The sequence below is a fragment of the Poromitra crassiceps genome (assembly GCF_964638095.1).
Source record: "Poromitra crassiceps genome assembly, chromosome: 7".
NCBI classification, from domain to species: domain Eukaryota; kingdom Metazoa; phylum Chordata; class Actinopteri; order Beryciformes; family Melamphaidae; genus Poromitra; species Poromitra crassiceps.
The window spans coordinates 22,093,980-22,111,503 of NC_139628.1; positions in this window are offsets into that span (position 1 = coordinate 22,093,980).

Consider the following 17,524-nt stretch of genomic DNA (forward strand, 5'->3'; position numbering starts at 1 on the left):
GAAAAGGGCGTCCAATAATAGTCATCATTGCACGTGGAGTGCACATCACACTGTGACTATCTGATCACACAACACATAAATTGTCAATCAAATGTTGTTTTATTCAACAAAAACACAAAAGACACCTATACATGTGGTGTTTACAAAGCAATATGAGATGAGAGATGGAGGGAAATTTGTCTTGGGCAAAAGTGCTTATACAACAACAGGTGTAACAGACAAGTAATACAAAACAGAACGGTCACAGTCACATTCACAGCATTGCACTGAGAGCACAGGAAGTGTACCAGCTAAGGTACTGATTGCACAACCCTATTGCACAGTAAGTTTATTCATCCAATCCCTTAGTAAGGGAAGTAAAATAAGCAATAAAACCATAAACCCATAGAAACAGAATAAAAAAAGAATAAAAGAATAAAACATTAAAAATAGGATTACGAAATAAGAGAAATAAAACCAAAGTACGAAGTAAGAGAAATAAAACCAAAGTAAAAGCAGTAAAGGAGACGCAGCGTACCTACTTGGGGTACCTCCCTCACCTCACTGGAGTGCTACACATGGGGGAAGAGAGGGCTGTTTGTTCAACAGAACAATTGAGGTGGGAAGAAATGATAGCTTGTAGCGGTTGCTTTTGTGTCTACTGGCTCGGAATCTCCTCCCAGATGGAAGCAGCTCATACTCAGAATATAAAATGTGAGAGGGATCAGTCAAGACTTTATGAGCCAGGCTGATAACCTTTTTCTCGAAGATGGACTGGAGCGACACCGAATCATTGGTTCCAATCACTTTCTGAGCTGTGTGGACCATTTTCAGAATTCTAGTTTTGAGCTGAACGTTCAGAGACCCAAACCAAGCCGCCATGCCGTATCTAATCAGGCTTTCCAACACGGCTTTGTAGAATGTGGACATAATGTTCTTGCTCACGCCATACAGTCTGAGTCTACGTAGAAAGTGCAGGCGTTGCGCTAATTTGGAGCAAAGATAGTCCACGTGGACGTCCCAGTTAAGCAGGTGGTCCATCTGGATCCCCAGATATTTGTACGAGCAGACCTGCTCGATCGTGCTGCCCTCAATGACCACGGCGTCATGGACCCTGACTGTTCTCGGGTCAAAGATCATTTCTTTGGTTTTACTAGTCTTTAAAATGAGGTGATTCCTAACACACCAGTCTTTAAAACTGACGATTTCCCTGTAGTAGACAGAAGGACAGTCGTCTCCTTTCAGTAAACTTAAAATAATGGTGTCATCCGAGAACTTGATGACAAAGTTGCATGGCTCACTGTTCCTGCAGTCATTAGTGTAGGCAGTAAAAAGAAAAGGTGAGCTCACTCCCCACTGGGGGGCGCCAGTGCTGCAATGTTTAACAGTGGAGATGGAGGAATTAACCTTCACCTGTTGAGTCCTATCTGTTAAAAGAGAATAAAACCATTTGATGATGAACGGGTTTATGTTCATCTTAACTAACTTCTGAAATAGCAGCAGGGGACGGAGTGTGTCGAATGCAGAACTAAAGTCTGCGAACAGAACTCGTGCGTAGGCTTTGGGGTGTGAGTCTAAATGCTTGCTAATTAGGTGAGTCACACATGCAACAGCATCCTCAGTGCTATGACCCTCCCTGTATAGGCGAACTGCAACGGGTCCATGCAAGGGGACATTTCTGCTTTAAGTTGTTTGACTATCACTTTTTCAAAACATTTCATTACCCCGCATGTAAGGGCGATAGGTCTGAAATCTTTGTTCACAGCAGGACAGGATACTTTTGGTACAGGAATGATCAGAGATTTTTTCCACAGAGCAGGAACAGTGTGGCTATCTAAAGACCGCTGAAAGATCGGGCACCAGGCAGCTGTAAGCTCTTCAGAGCAGGATCTGAGCACGAAAGCTGGCAGACCGTCCGGCCCTGTGGATTTCTTATTGCTTATCTTGCTAAAGATGCTCTGTACCTCAAGAGGCTCAATAACCAATCGCTCAGACTCACTACAGGAGGGAAAAACAACAGAATTAAAATCGAAATTAAAATCCGCTGCCAGCATCCGAGTCGAATCTGAGAAATAATTCATTCAACTCGTTGGCCTTCTCCAAATCATTCAAAGTGACAATGTGCTTACGGTTAGGGTTCATGTTTGTAATACTTTTCATACATTCCCATAACCCCGTCTTTGTGGAGCTAGCTGGTGCCTCTACTGGCAAAAATGTTATTGTTGGTTACCGCCCTCCTGACTCAGCCATCAAGGATTTTAACAAATGTCTGCTCAGCTCGTTGGAATTGATTAGTAAAGAAAATAAACCCTGCTTTATCCTAGGGGACTATAACATTGACCTACTTACAAACAAATCCGAAAACTCAACTGGGGACTTTCTCAATGCCCTATACTCTAACTACTTCTTCCCTCTCATCCATAAACCCACTCGTGTAACTGAAACGTCAGAAACCCTGATCGACAACATTTTAACTAACTCTCTGAATGATGATATTAAATCTGGAATTTTGTACTCTGACCTATCGGACCACTTTCCCATATTTCACTTCTCTCCTAAGATCAATAGAGCCAATCATACCCAGAAAATTATTTATAAAACAATCATGACCAAAACTAACATCGATAAATTCAGGAATATGTTGGCCAATACCTCATGGAATGAATTATATTGTGAGAGCAATGCTAACAATGCATATCAGCACTTCATGAAAATCATCAACTCCGCGTATAGAATGCTTCCCCAGTAGTAGTTCCACTAAAAGACACAGTCGGGACATTAAAAAGCCTTGGTTTACACCTGACCTACTGAAACTGCTGAAGAAAAAGAATAAAATGTACAATAAATATATTTCAAATCCCACTCCTTCCTCGCACGATAAATATAGACTCCTTCGAAACAAATATAATCATTCCATCAGATCAGCCAAAAAGAAATATTTTAATGAGGAATTTCAAAAATGCTCAAATGATAGTAAAAACACCTGGAAAGTAATTAATCAGTTACTACAGAGAGGGAAGACTTCACCAGAACTGCCTCCAGTCCTCCTGGAAGGAAAAAAATCCTTTGACAACCCATTTGACATAGCTCAAAAATTCAATGACTTTTTTGTCAATATAGGAAACAAATTAGCAAACAAAATTCCCACCTGTCGAGGTAACCCAGTCAACTTCATCACAAGAGATTTTCCAAATGTCTCCTCCTTTGATCCCACTGACACCCAAGAAATAAGCAACTTAATTGATGATCTAAAAATGTCATCGGCTGGTCATGATAAAATCCCTGCGTTCCTTGTTAAACAGGTGAAAGAGTATATACTGCAGCCCCTAGTCCATATCTTCTCTCTGTCTGTTAAGACCCGGTATAATAGGTGGCTTTTGAGCAGAGAAGCAGGCAAGGCAGTTGAAGATGTAACAAAGAGTTTTTAATTAAAGGTTCGGTGTGGCTGGTGGTAGAGGCTGGCAGGCCTGGTCAGAGCAGGGGTCCATCGGCTGTGGCATGCTGGTAGACAGGCAGGCAGGAGATCATGGGCATGGAGATGAAGAGACGGTTAGCACAAGCACGGAACAAAGGAGCAAGACTGAATGAGAACTTAGCGGGTTTACACGACTGACGTAGCATAGTCTATAATCCGGCGAAGACTGGATGTCTGGCTGGAGTATATGTCAGGCTGTAGGCTGATTGACATAGCCGGCAGCTGTGCAGGCGAGGCCTCCACTCCAGCACACCAGGGTCCAATCTCCTGCAATCAGCACCACACACAAACACACACACAACACCAAAAGAGAGGAAAAGCCTAGGGGCCAGTTGAGACTGAGGGCGTGACACTGTCACTCAAAACAGGTATTGTGATGATCTGAAAATTGCCAAAGTGATTCCTTTATTCAAATTTGATGATCCACAGTGTTTCAACAACTACAGACCTATTTCTATCTTGCCTTGCTTTTCAAAAATCTTAGAAAAACTAGTAAAACGTATCCTCTGCCATTTAGACTTAAACACAATTCTCTATAAGCACCAGTATGGTTTCCGAAAAAAACATTCTACTTATATGGCCCTACTTCACCTGACTAACAAAGTAACCTCTGCACTAGAAAACAATGAATTCTGTTGTAGTATTTTTATTGACTTCTCAAAAGCCTTTGACACTGTCAATCATAGTATCTTGTTAGAAAAGCTGAATAAATATGGTTTCCATGATACTACCCTCAAATGGCTAAAAAACTATATTTCCAATAGAACACAGACTGTATTTGTAAAGGGTTGCTGTTCCGATAAAGCTGAGCTCCTGTGTGGGGTACCCCAAGGATCAATCCTGGGGCCTTTGCTTTTTCTGATTTATATAAACGATATGTTTAATGCCTCTAACCTGCTTTCTCCTATAATGTTTGCTGACGACACAACTCTTCTCCTCTCTCACTCCAATTTCCCTTCTCTGATCAAAAAAGCAAATACTGGCCTAATGGCATATGCAGCATGGTTTAACATAAATAAACTATCTCTGAATATAAAAAAATCAAACTTCATCATTTTCAGTGGCAAAAAAAAATACCCTGAAAACTTAACCAAAATTTCGATTAATTCTGTTGATATGCCTAAAGTATCATCAACACGGTTCCTTGGAGTCTATGTTGACGAAAACTTGTCCTGGAATGAACAAATTGACTGGGTAAATAAAATTATTATCTATTGGGATTATTAGGAAAATTAGCCACCTTATCACCACTAGCACTCTTCTCACTCTGTATTATAGCCTCATCTACCCATATCTCTCCTACTGCAATCTAGTCTGGGCTAGTACATTTCCCACTAGTCTTCACAAATCACTCATCCTTCAAAAACGATTTGTTAGGATCGCTTCTCGATCCGAACCTTGTGCTGCATCCAGCCCTCTATTTCAGAAGCTGCAGATTTTAAACATTTATGAAATTAATATTTTCCAAATATGCACTTTTATCTATAAGATCCAATCAAGTGAAGGAAAGATCCCTGATCATTTCAAGTCCTACTTTAAACTTAACTCATTATCCCACTCATACTCAACCCGCCAATCTGCACATCTTCATCTCCCTAAATTTCTTTCCTCTAGAGGCCAATTCTCCATTAAATTTAGAGGAGTAAAACTATGGAATGAATTTTTCTTTCTAGCTGAAAAACCTTCTCTAAGAATTTATAAAAAAGCCCTTAAGGAACTCTTAATTACTTCTGAAAATATATAAAAATCTTTCTTCTTCTGTATCTTGCTCTATTTCTCTTCTTTTTAATTTGTTATTGTGTATGTATAAACATTTAAACTGTTAAATGAGGTGGAGTGCGCCTTATAAGCCCTCTGGGCTTTCTTTGCCTCCTCCTGCACAGTACTCCTGTCTGTATTTTAGCTCTGTAAATATCTCATCTGACTTGTCATTTGAACTGTCATAATAATGCCTTTGTTTTGTTTCTACTGTGCGAATAAATAAAACCTAAAAACCTAACCTCTTAGAGTTCATGGTGGAGACACTCTCCTCCAGGGCAGCCCGGTGGCGCCCTCTGGCCCTCCTCAGCATCCCATTCAGTTCTTTTTGCGCTGCGGCCACACCCCCTCTGTCCCCATTTTTAAAAGCATTTTTCTTTTTGTTGATGCATGCTTTAACGTCCTTAGTGATGTATGATTTGTTATTGGGGAAGTGGAGAATGTTCTTTTTTGGGACCACGTTGTCAATACAGAAGGTTATGTAGTCTGAGATTGTCTCTGTTGCCTCATTTAACTCCAGAGTGTCCAGAAAGCAGCCTTTAAGTGTCTCCACACTATCATCTGACCACTGCAGCCCAGTTTTGGGCAGCGGCTTGCTAGATTTAAACACCGTTTTGTATGTAGGCAAGAGGAAAACAGTGGAATGATCAGAGTTGGCAAGGGGAGGAAGTGGTTTGGCTCTAAAAGCGCTTTTGATGTTACCATAACATTTATCTAGAACACTACTATTCCTCGTACGGCATTTGACATACTGGTGGAAACCAGGAAAAGCTGGCTCAAGTCTGCAGTGATTGAAATCACCCAGCAAAAAGACGGGGGCCCCCGGAGTTCGTTGAAGTTGTGTGTGGACACAGTCAGACAGGCGTTTGGCTGCTCTGGCAGCATTAGCACTAGGTGGAACATAAGCAGCACAAATAATAATATTCCCAAACTCCCTCGGGAGATATCGGTCGCAGGGAGAGGCAGAGCAATTCGATGTCTGGATCACAGTATTTGTCTCTGATGGTGAACTGGTTGCACCATCTGTTACTCACAGACATGCAGATACCTCCGCCTCTCCTCTTCCCTGACGAAGCCTCCCGGTCGGCCCGAATGGTGGAAAAACCTTCCAACTCCAGCATGGAGTCAGGAGTGTCTTGACGCAGCCACGATTCTGTAAACACCATCAAGCTGGCCTCCCTGTACTCGTGACAGAATCTGGTGTTTACACGGAGCTCATCCATTTTGCTGCGTAAGGAACGCACGTTGCTTAAAATGATAGAGGGCAGAGGGGGCTTGTTACCCCTTCTTCGGAGACGTTGCCTGACGCCTCCTCTCTGGCCCCTCTTCCTCCGTCTAGACCCGCCAGTCGTCCTCTCGGTGACGGCCTCCGGAAGGTTCGCAGGCGGCGTGACCCCAGTGTGCCGCAGGGCGAGCAGGGCCTCTCTCGTGTAGACGCGGTGCGTCGCCGAACGTGATGGTAGGGTTTCAGGCCCGCTCTTGCACAGTAGTTCCCCACACAGCAGGGAAAGCAGCAGCAGTCATAAGAGCCGCCATGTCCCAAGTTGAGGCGGATTAACAGCGGTAAGAGCATCCACGCATTGGTGGCTCCGTGGAGGTCCTAGTTGCGCTAAGCTAGTTAGCTATTTGGCTAACAGCTGTTAGCGTCAGTTCGCATCGCAGGCAGTTCGAGTCGGATATTCGTGACAACACAGACCCCCGCTGTCACACACTTCCACATGAAAAGCGCAATGTAGAGGACGTGTACCAGACAACATAAAACATAAACGTAACGAAAAACAGCATAGACCGACAGCAGCACTAGAGCCCGGGTCGCCACAGAGCAGTGCCACCGGAAGCGGAAGTGGATGATCAATATGTATTGTTTTACAAGAGGTATAGACGCTACTATGGGGGAACGTGGAGAGAACGTCACCTTGTGGCCGGCAGCGGCATGACTTTCTGGGTAGATGCCAAACCACAATTCTATCGTCTGGTGACGTCGAGGTCAAGACGATGTTTGCTGGGTAGTAGCTAGCGACTAAGTACTTGCGCATGCGCGTTGCTGCAGGAACTAAATTCATTATTTTATAGTATTGCGCTAAACTATTAACCATAGTTGTGTCCTGGAAGCTTTTTGCTGGCACCACATAGCCTATATAGTCCCATATGTATGATATTTCATGTGACATAAAATGCATTGAAATGTAGTGTTCGTGTAGACCAGCTTTCAACTCTCAGTTACACAATAAATTGGACGAATGCCAATTCACACACTATCAATATTGTCTCTATTTCAAGCTACAACAAATGTTTTACTTCGTTTCGAACTCAAGCTCTCACTCTAGTGCCATCTCCGCTGTGCACGCAGCTACTGGAAGAATGTTATTTTTGCTCCAAAAATGATCTTTATATAAAACCAACCACCCACCAACAGGTGGCGTGGTACCCCCTGGGGCTGAAGAGGCCACCCACATCCTTACCCACGTGACTACATCACGCCCGCCCAGACCCAAGGAAGCCACTCCTTCGTTCTTCCAGCTCGCTAGAGGACGTGTTTATTGAAGCTCCGTGTTAACTCATAGTTTGCGCTCTTAACTCATTCTCTGCCAGGGTCATTTCGGTCTGTGTGCTCCCAGTGCCAGGATTTTGAGCATATTTCCTGATCTTCCAGGACCCACAGAATATTCTGTGCTAGGAATAAAATTACACACCATATCTCACAATAAAGCAGAGACTCTCTTCTTACCCCTTGTAAAAAACTGAAACTCGACCATGTTTCCTTGTTTAGTTACAAGCAGTGGAAGTTAGCTTGTTTTCACGAAAAATGCCCTCCTTGGGACATAAATGGGAGAAAAAGAGGTTTTTAGTGAAGGGGACCGTTTCAAGCAGAACTCTCTTTTGAGCCTTTTATTTTTTGCCTCAGTGACACATCAGACATATACAGTATTTGTTTTCCCAAATAAATAAATAAAAAATAAAAAATAAGAGAATGTATTTGAGGGAGCTGTGTCGGTCTTAGCTTGATAAAAGCATAAACAAATGGAACGAACCCTTATGTGGTCACACTCACACACTCTCTCTCTCTCTCTCACACTCTCACTCACACACACACACACACACAGGAATAACGAGTGCTGTAACGTTACCTGCTGTCACGTTACCTCTCATAACTAACGTTAGCACAGAAGATCACACAATAGCTACGTTAGTGCTGTAAACTTTGAAATGTTTATGTGACACATGTTTCGCCTTGGTTGCTGGGGACGGGTGTGTGACGCGGTTTGACGCGTTTGACGTATCCATGTGATTCCCCCTCCCTTGAGTGTGACAGAGAGCTCCCCTTGAGAGGGAGATCTGGCAAGAGGAAACGTGAAGCGAGTCATGCCGGCGGCATAAGTTATAAACAATGCGTGACAATTATACTCGAATGTTGTGTGTGTGATCATTTCATCTCAAACGCGATACAAAAAATAGGCTACTTTTTACCATCGTCATTGCTCTCTCCAAGTGGCACCCATTTCTCCTCCTCCGATTCATCTGTGTCACAGAACGCTGTGAAGGGGAGCCTTCGTCGCCATGGCGCTCCGTCGTGGAGCAATAACAAAAACGCTGGCGTCTTCCTCGCCATCGTCGCCAGCCGAGAACTCTGGATCGGACTCTGTTTCGACCACAGGCTCCACCCATAAATACTAAACTAGCGGGTTCCTTTTATCAATTTGACCTGAAACAATGTCACAGGCTGGGAAAGTGTCTGATGTAATGTAAACAGCCAAAACATGAAAGTACGTCCGAGTACGTCCTTGGCACAGAACGCCATTGTAAAAAGTACGTCCGAGTACGTCTTTGGCAGAGAATGAGTTAAGCTAGGCTAATTCCGTCTTATTTGCCCACTTTAAGAGGGTTGTGTGGACGAGATTCTTCAGGCTTCGGGGACCCGATCCTAACCTGATGCTCCCAGATCGATGAGTTTGCTTCAAATATCTGTTTCACAAACAACATCCATCTGGATTCGGCCAAGCTACATTGCTGAAGAGGGCGGTCACTTTTTTCAAGCTACTAGGCAGGTGATTGGATGGACCGTCTGTCTGTCACCGTCTGGGCTTGCCAGCGCCAACCAATCAGATCGACTTCCCTTCATGACGTAGCAGCGCCTGATCAGCTAGGACTACAATTGCTAATAGTTAGCATGGAGGTCGCAGATTTTTTGCTGTTTTTGTAAGGTGAATATTGGGTGCAACCATTGACTATTCAATTTGCCAAAAGAAAGAAGAATTACTGCAGATGTCTGACTGAGGATGAAGTGCAGGTAGGCCATTTTGCACGTTAAATGTAACTGATTGGATTAACTGATGTTACGCTAACGATAGCAACATTTGGAGGTTGGGGTGCTACGTCTGATGATTGATGATTAATGTTAACGTTAACAGCGATTCATTCACTAACACATATTGTTGTTCGTTTCTTCAGGGAACTGATGACAGGATATGACACCGAGTGGCACGCACCCTGGACGGCTAACGTCATGGAGACGCAACGCTCTCTAGCCTTTATGATCATGGCAACAACCAAATGCTTTGATACAATATAATGATTTAACGCTACTATTTAACTGGTGAATTTTAGCATATGTGTCAGTGGAATGGTAGATATTTACGCACGACTGGAGAATGTTATTTGCTTACTTTTGTGATAATAAACTAAACGGAGAAAAGACGGCCGTGTGTGGTGTTGTTGTTACATAATCTGCTGGTCTTGAGGCACGATTGGGTCAAATGATAAGACGATGTAAATGCATAAAGATGTTGTCAGATGAATCTGCGAAAGGGAGCTGCCTGGAGCCCAGAGGACGTCAACAGAGAAGAGGAAAAACACCCTGGTTACACCATGCAGCATGTATTTGGATATAATCTCAAACTTTAAGAATGGTTCCTTGTTGATATACCGTATTCCTAGTATTGGCTCCCATGACGTTTGTTTACCCCCTATCTAAAGTACAAGTGCAAAATCTTAAGCTACCGGTATGTTCTATCGATAAACCAATTTCTCGAATAACAGCTCCAAAATATCAGACATATAGGACTACTATATGCTAGAGCTATATTCACACTTCACAGTATAATTTATGCAAGCGGGGGAAAATATCAGATAAACTGATTGTTGTATTGTATCCTGAGATGTTTAATCTCGCCTGTATAACATAATATGTCACTCGGACACCAACGTGAGTTAACGTGGTTTATTAAACAGCAGCCAACATTCCAATCATAGCAGAATACACTTCAGCTAGCAGTAAAGGGACAATACATCACACTGATCTTTGCAGTTCTGTGTTGATTAGCTAATAATTCAGTGGCATTTTGATTAACGTTATGATTTATTTCGATTTGGAACAAAAATGATGGTTTAACAAATTGCATGTTTACTGGGCTGTGTTGAGAAGGGCTTTGTGTTTGTGTGACTTGTGTGAATGGCTAGCCGTTAGCCATTACAGCCTTACAGCTGCTAATAAGTTATCCCAGCCTAGCGGTCTGAAGGCTATCTCCCCAAATTCTACAACAATGTATTGTTGTATGTATCGTTTCGTACTCACTGTAAGATCAAGTGTTTAACGTTTATGTTAGCTTATTGTTTTGAATAGAATGTTTGACTAGCTCACTGGAGCTAGCCTCGGTAGCCGCCGCCATGTTGAATAGTGAAAGAACTACAAACGCAGAGGCGCCTCTCGGTGGCGTCACACCCGGTCTCGCCTAAATCCCGCCCGTAGCTCATGCTGATTGGTGCGCCTGCGTGGCGGCCGGTTTGAACGCCTCTCTGAGGCCAGGGCCAGACTGAGGTGGATTGTGAATTTGTGGAACAATGCCGCCCCCGTCTGGTGGAGTCAGGCTAACCCGATCCTGCATCTCTTCACCAGCGGCGTCGGACAAGCTCATCATAAGCTAAGAGCATCTTGCTTTATTGTGTGGTTAACACCTGTTAAGCTACCACGTGTAGCGTGCTCTGTCCACCCCGGCTGGGGTGACGATAGAGAATAGGGCATTTGAGCGCTAACTCAAGAGAAGTCCCGCTCTCAGTTATTGAATAGATAGCTAGCTTGCATCCGTGCGGATAGCGTCTATCTTGTATTAGCACAGTACAATAGGCTAACACCGTGTAGCTGGCTGCGTTTTCCCCGGACGGGGTGACGCACTCGGTTGTGAATAGATAGCTAGCTTGCATCCGTGCAAACAGTATCTTTGTGTGCTAGCATATTAGGCGCGGGCTACCACCGTGTAGAGCGCTTACGTTCACTCCGGCTGGAGTAACGTTAGAGAGAGTAGTAGCTCAAGAGCTGTGCTCTCAAGTTTTAGCTAGATAGCTAGCTCGCACCATGTGCGGCTAGCATCTGACCATTTTGTGCGTTGGCACTTCGGTTACCTTTTTACCGTTGCACGCGCAGGTTCGCTAGCCTCAGGGCGGCTTACTGCTTAGCTTTATACGGTAAAACCTCCGCTAATTCCTGGTACAGCCTGTGGGTGCTTGCTAAGAGTTCGCTTCTTAACTCGTGCAATGAGCCAGGCGGCTGCCATGAGAAAGGGGGGGACAGCCAGGAGCTGTGAGGTGTGCGATGCTACGCTGGCCGGTTACGATCGGCACGATAGCTGTGTTCTGCCTAGGGCATGAGCACGCTGCACAGGCACTGCTGAAAGCTACATTCTGCAGCGTCTGTGACGGCTTTAACCTGGGCGAGTTGCCAAACAGAGCTTTGCTCTTTGTCGAGGAGGACATGCCGCCTAGCGGTGCGCCCCCCGAGGGGTGCGCGTCCGCGGGGTCCGACCACCCGGTCGGAGGTGAAGCACCTGCTGCTCAGGGTCCCCAGGACCAGTCTGAGCAGCAGAATTTTAGTTGGGGCGATGAGCCCATGCATCTGATGTTGGAGCAGGGCGGGCTCCAGCCCTACGACCCCTTGGTCGATACCCCCCAGGAGGACACCCCCCAATGGGAGATGTCCGGCGGGGAGGATTGGGACGGTGCCACCACCGTCACCACTGCTGCAGAGGGGGCTCGCTCAGAGATGAGCAGTAATGAGCCCTACCAAAAGCAGTTCCACGGGGTGATGTCGAGGGCCGCGGCGAAGCTAGGCATCGCCTGGGCCGAACCACCCCAGCCCCCTGCATCAGTACTGCAGGGATGCTTTTTTCAGGCACGCCAGGCACCCCGCCCGCGACGCCGAATGGCCGTCTGTGTGGACGTGGTCCGCGCGGTGTAGGCGGGATCTGAAAAGCCTCAGGAGGCCAAGCCGCTGTGCGCAGGCATGGCTCCGTGGTCGGCGGTCGAGGGCGAGGAGAAGCTTGCGTTCTCTGCGATGCCCCCCATCGAGGAGATGGTGGCATCCCACCTGGCCTCCAACGCTGGCAGACACACGCTGCCCTCCAAGGCGTGTCAGCTGACGGCCAGACTGGCTGAAAAGGCGTATTTGGCAGCGGGGCAGTCCGCCGCCATTACGAATAACCTGGCCATCCTGCAGGCTGTGCTCCTACGGGAGATGCAGGGTGACCCCGGTCCTGAGTTGTTCACGGAGCTCAGGATGGCCACCGACTATGGCTTGCGCATGGTCGACTGCCTGGCGCAGAACAGCGGGAAGGTCATGGCCTTCTCCGTTCTGACACACCGACACCTGTGGCTGAACCTCACTCAGCTCTCCGAGCAGGAGAAGAGGAGGCTACTGGGGGCGAAGATCTCTCCGGAGGGCCTATTCGGTCCTTCCGTGGAGGATTTGGCCCAGCGGTTGAAGAGACAGCAGCGAGACTCCGCTGCGGTCAGATCCCTCTTGCCACGGCGGTAACGAGGGAATGACCGCCGGTTTCAGGCGGCAGGACATGCGCCGAGTCGCCCTCCGGGGCCCCTGGCTCCGCGAGCCACCCCACGCCCGTGGGTGCGGGCCCCAGCCCAGGTTCGTGCGCCTTCAATGGCGGCACCCCACCCGGCCGCAGTGGGCCCATTCTGGGTCCCACGGCACGCCAGGATACGCGGCCCTCGCCCTCAGCGTGGACGAGGGGGTGCGCGGGCGGCGGGTGACCTGGCTTGCTCTTAGTCGCCTTCCTTGGGGGAGGGGGGGACTATGAGCCCACCGTCATTGGAGCTCAGCGCTCAACTTCGGTCTGGGGCTCAGCAGGGACCTGCCCAGTCCGCCACTCGCCGGCGCTATGCGCCCGGCGGGGACGGCAGCTCGCCAAGGCCTGGGCTCGGAGCCAGCCTTCGGCTTGTAGCTTTGGGAACAAGCCCACCGTCCTCGGCGCCCAGGGCCCGAGTTCGATCGGGAGCTCTCCTGGGGTCTCATACCCGTCATCAAGGCTCGCCTTGGTCCATGGCTACGGCCTGGCCTCGGCTGGAAGTATCCAGGACAAGCCCACCATCAATGGTGCCGCGGGCCCATTGTCGGTCGGGAGCTCTCCTGCGGACCGCACTGCCGGACGTTGGCACGCCTTCGGAGGGGGCCAGATCCGCGTGCGGCCGGGCTCGAAAGAGGACGTTGTCTCCGCAGTCCCCCCAGCCCGGGAAAGTCGCGCGGCGGGGGGGGGGTTACTTCGATACGACGCAACCACGGGGCGCGTCAGTAGTCGGGGTTTGAGTAAGGGATTTTCCCCTGGCATGCATAGCTTCTACGGAGCTGACCATGCGGCAGGGGGCCATAGCCTCTCACGTCCTGATCCCCCCATTTTCTCCCCCCGTCAGGGCACCGGATCAGGTCCCAGTGCCCAACAATATACTCATGACCAGAGGGGCGGTTTCCGCTCCTATTGGCCACAAGAGACCTGTAGTAGCAGAATTTCACTTCAAATGTTCTTTTCTTAATTAAGCCACTTCTTTCAACGTGGGCAGTAGAAGGGTTTTGACTCATATCCACAAAGTAGTTTATCCTCATGTAACGATGCACAATTACTCACGCAAGTCCAAGTACTGTTGATGTCGTTTTATTTCCTTTAATTTCCATTCATCAACAGGAACATTGTCTCAAGCAGGTAAAAAACATCATTCCTTATATTGGGTTGCAAAACAATTTAGGATGACTGCAGATGACGGTCAAAAAGCTGTATGCTTCAGAGCTGCTCACACGTTGCCTCAATTACCGATTTAGCGAGTCTGGCAAATTCTAGACTGGATTCTGGACATGCGCAGTATAGTAGACTAACCACAAAATTGGTAACAGGCAACAACTACTGCTAGACTATATCCACATAGGAAAAAATATCTAATTATATTATCCAAAATAGAGTAATGTATTCAAAAATGTATTTAGCTGAATTTGGCTCTTACAAGACCATCTTTGTCCAGCAGGCTCAACGCCTGGGAGCTTCTATGTTCCCCGACCCCATGGTTACAGCGCACCCTCCAGAAGGGATATGCTCTCCAGCTTGCCAGGCCTCCACCCACGTCCGACGGGATCCCCGATTCGGCCGTGGAGGGGGGGTCCATGGACATACTCCGCAAGGAGGTTACTTTGCTCCTCGCCAAAGGGGCGATTCGCTCGGTTCCCAAGGCAGAGGTGCGCTCGGGTTTCTACCACAGGTACTTTGTCGTGCCCAAGAAGGACGGCTCCATGCGTCCAATTTTGGACCTTCGGCGTCTCAACAAGACGTTGAGGAAGTTCCCGTTCCGAATGCTCTCTTTCCCCCGCCTGTTCAACGCGTTGAGGCCGGGGGATTTCTTTACTTCCGTGGATCTGAAAGATGCGTTCTTCCATGTCCCCGTGGTTCAGAGACACAGGAAATACCTGAGGTTCTCCTTCCTGGGAAAGGCTTACGAGTTCTGTGTCCTGCCGTTCGGCACGTCTTTGAGCCCACGAACCTTCACGGTGTGCGTGGAGACAGCCTTGGCTCCCCTCCGCGCGGGTGGGATTCGCATCTTCCTCTATCTCGACGACGCTCTCATAGTGGCGGACTCGAGGGTCCGTGCCACGGAACATACCAAGGTGGTGACCGATCACCTGGAAACCTTAGGGTTTTTGGTGAACTGGCAGAAGAGTTGCCTCGTCCCAGCGCAGGTGGCGACCTTCCTGGGGCTCGAACTAGACTCCCGGGCCATGCTGGCCCGCCTTTCGCCAGAGCGACAGGCTCGCACAGTGCGGACGGCAAAGACGCTAGGTCTGTGTCCCTCCGTATCAGTGCATCAGTGCACAGTCATGCTGGGGCTGATGGCCTCAGCAGTGCATGTGCTCCCACTGGGGAGACTGCACATGCGCCCGTTCCAGATCTGGTTTCTCAGGCATCGCCTGGACCCGGCCAGGGACCGTCATCGCAGGGTTCCTTTGACGTGTCCAGCCCGGCAGGCGCTGGCCATATGGGCGGACCCCCGTTACCTCTCGAGAGGCACTCGGTTGGGCCCTGTCCTGCTCAGGTTGGTGATTCGCACCAACGCCTCGCCACATAAACGTGCTAGAGCTGGAGGCGATTCACCTGGCTCTACTTCACTTCCAGCGGCTCATGCCATGTTCTGATGCGCTCGGACAATACAGCGGCGATCGCCCACCTGAACAAACAGGGCGGTGTGCGGTCGGAGGCGCTGAACCGGTTAGCGACGGAGATTCACCTGTTGGCGTATCCCCGTCTCCTTTCATTGTCAGCGGTTCATCTGCCAGGCCAGCTGAATTTCGGGGCTGACCTGCTGTCTCGGGGCAATCCCCATCAGACAGAGTGGTGCCGTCGATCTCTTCGCATCGCGGCGCACGACGCACTACCCACTGTGGTTCTCGATCCAAGAGGACAGCCCCCCGTTGAGTCACAACGTGCACTATTCAGAGTGCTAGAGCTGCTTCGACCCGCTCTCAGTACACATACAAGTGGCGGGTCTTTTCGCGTTGGTGCATGGACAAGGGCGTGGATCCAGTGAACTGTGGTGTGCGACCAGTTCTCTGTTTCCTTCAGAGCCTGCTTGACGCGGGCCAGTCCCCGCAGTCGCTTAAGGTGTACGTAGCCGCGATTTCTGCTTGCCACATGGGAATTGAGGGGAGCCCCGTGGGGGCATTCCCTCTGGTCTTGCGCTTCATGAAGGGAGCGCGTAGGTTGCGCCCGCCGTCGCAGTGCGTCTTTCCCAAATGGGACTTGGTTACGGTGCTGGACGGGCTCGCGGGTCATCCGCTTGAGCCCTTGGACTCCGCCAATCTGAAATTTCTGTCTTTGAAGACCGCGCTGCTGCTGGCCTTGTCGTCAGGAAAGAGGGTTGGTGACCTGATTGCCCTCTTGGTGCAGCAGGCCTGTATGGTTTTCGGGGATGATGGGCGCAGGGTTACGTTGCGACCTAACCCGGCTTATCAACCTAAGAATATTAATGCCAGCTTTAGGTCTATGGTCATAGACTTGTCAGCATTCTGTCCCCCGCCATTCAGTTTGGGCGAGGAGAGACGTTTGCACATGCTGTGCCCCGTAAGGGCGCTCTCGGCCTATGTGGCCAGGACGCGTTCATTACGCACTACAAACCAGTTGTTGGTCTGTTTTGGGCAGAGGGCCCAGGGCGGACCCCTTTCCAAGGATCGCTTATCACACTGGATAATGGAGGCGATTGCTTTGGCATACTCTGCCGTGGGTAAGGTACCCCCGGAGGGTATCAAGGCGCACTCTACGCGAGGCGTTGCGACGTCTTCCGTGTTGTTGCGTGGTGTATCGGTGGAGGACATGTGCGCTGCGGCCTCATGGTCCTCTCATCACACGTTTGTTAGATACTACAGCCACACGGTTGGGCATGGGCATTTCGCCATGCAGCCGTGGTTCACCGATGCCTCACAGGTCGCTCTGAGAAGTGCTCCCGGCAGTAAGGGCGGTTGAATTTGGCACTAGAGTGAGAGCTTGAGTTCGAAACGAAGTAAAACGTTAGGGTTGTGCTACAACCTGGGTTTTATGAGTGAGAACGAGAGCTCTCACCACCCAGCCTTGCTGCGTCGATGCGTCATTGGATGCGTCGGCATCGAGTGGCTTCCTTGGGTCTGGGCGGGCGTGACGTAGTCACGTGGGTAAGGATGTGGGTGGCCGCCTCAGCCCCAGGGGGGTACCACGCCACCTGTTGGTCGGTGGTTGGTTTTATATAAAGATCATTTTTGGAGCAAAAATAACATTCTTCCAGTAGCTGCGTGCGCAGCGGAGATGGCACTAGAGTGAGAGCTCTCGTTCTCACTCGTAAAACCCGGGTTGTAGCACAACCCTAACATTTTAACAATATGATTAATATATACTTGAAAAAGGTCTTGTACCGAAACCTTGTGTATTAAATTTTCCAATTTTGAGCAAGTGAAGACAGTGTGCGGGTGTCTATTATTTTTTAAGTGATTCTACTCCACCTACGCACCTGCCACAAGACTTC